Source organism: Carlito syrichta, unplaced genomic scaffold, assembly GCF_000164805.1.
Source record: "Carlito syrichta isolate Samal-C Ts95f unplaced genomic scaffold, Tarsius_syrichta-2.0.1 Scaffold305651, whole genome shotgun sequence".
In the NCBI taxonomy this organism is placed as follows: domain Eukaryota; kingdom Metazoa; phylum Chordata; class Mammalia; order Primates; family Tarsiidae; genus Carlito; species Carlito syrichta.
Genome location: NW_007249747.1, coordinates 138,356 through 140,154, shown reverse-complemented (window position 1 = coordinate 140,154; position 1,799 = coordinate 138,356).

Here is a 1,799-nt window from a genome sequence, read left to right as displayed (position 1 = left end):
CGGGTGACCTCGCTCCGCTCCGAGCCGCGGCGCTGGGTCACCCGCCAGCCGGGCTCCGCGGGGCCGCATGGGATTGTGGGTATTCCCCAGGCGCGTGTCCTGAAACCTGGCGTTAAATATTCAGAGCTGAGCGCCCTAGAGCCAGCCGCTGTGGGCTGCGCCAGGAGGTGGAAAGGTCCGTCGCAGACCTCGGGGCTCGGAGATTGGTTGGAAATGAAAGTCTCAAAGCTGGATCTGCTTATTTTTATTCCTAGTACTGACTTGAGATAAATAACTGGTTTTTTTCCGGGGGGAGGGTATCCTGCCTCCAGGCAAGGCAAGCAATGCAGGATTATTGAAATAAAATATCGTGCAAACGTTTTAAATAAAGACTTTGCCAATAAGCAGAAGGTCAAATTTCATTATTTTGGTAAATGATTAAGTAATGCGTTGAAGAAGTGCTTTTTGTTTAAATTCCTTGATTCTGATATTTGTTTTTAAAAGTGCATTACTTTGGGGATGAAATTTTCTGTAAAACAATTTCGTGAATCAGTGTCACGAATGTCTCCCTTTTGAGAATGTAAGATGTGTAGTAGGCTAACCATGAGGATACTACAGCTAAAATTGGGTTTGAAGGTTGGTGAATGTGGGATTTCCAAATATTCAGGTCTGTTTTCAGCTCTTCTCTGTCCTCAGGACTTGGGTCTCTGCCTTGCATATTTTCCTGGCAACTCAGACTCGGCAATTCTAAAACTATTCATTAGGGACTTAATAATCACAGTCTAGTTTATTTGAATTCAAGAAGTGGATCCCTCTTCACTAGACTCACCTGTCATTTTCAACTGTTAAAAAAAAATCAGTCTCGGAAGACAATGCAGAGAAACAGGAAAAGAAACACGTGCATCTATATTCTGTACTGATTTGTTTCTTTTCCTGTTTCTTAAAACATTCCTTGTTCCTCGAGGACATGTGCCATATTTACTCATCTTTGTAAGCTGAATACAGTCTGTATGGATGCAGTAAAGAGCTCTGGTTCCTGCAGTTAGTGTAATCAGTTTGTTGAGCCCTTTCCATGTGATAGCTTCTGAACACAAAACATTGTATTTTTCTCCAAATCGCTGCCCTTTTAAATATTTTCCATCTGGCACTTTCACCTTAAGTGATACCTTAACTCTGGGCAATTTCAGTTTACTAAAAATCAGACCATGTGAAGTGTCAATCTCATGGCTTGAGTGGGACACTAGATCCTTAGTGGGAGTAGGAAGGTACAAATGGTGGTTCTGGCTCTCAGACAAAACAGATCTACAAGCAGTGAATGGAATACCAGCCTCCCCTTCCAGTAGGCCCCACTGATACCTAGGAGAGACTATCTTACACACCCACTACATCACTTCCCTCCAGAAACACCATACTCACCACAAATCTGACTACCTCCTTTCATTCTTTCCCCTGCCTTCCTGTATAGACTGGGAGGGAGAGGATTGTAGAAGGAAGCAGGGCTAGATATGCAGCTTTTTATTAAGCCCTGTTGAGGGTGGCCCCAGTTGTAGACATCTTTCATTAAAAGATAGGGTACCTTGCTTGCAATTTTCAGTTGTGAGCCTAGTGCCAACTCTGGGACAACAGGAGTGGTCCCACCAAATATCCTTAAGTGGATGGTGTGATTCTCTGCCCACACCCCATTTCAGGACTTGAAGGACATGTTCCCTGAACTGCTAGGAGTATTGGCCTCAACAACTCTAAACTGAGTCACTCTTCAAAACCTTGCTAAATAAATAAATGCCCTTAGTTGAAGAAAACTGTGTTGCCCAAGGTCATCA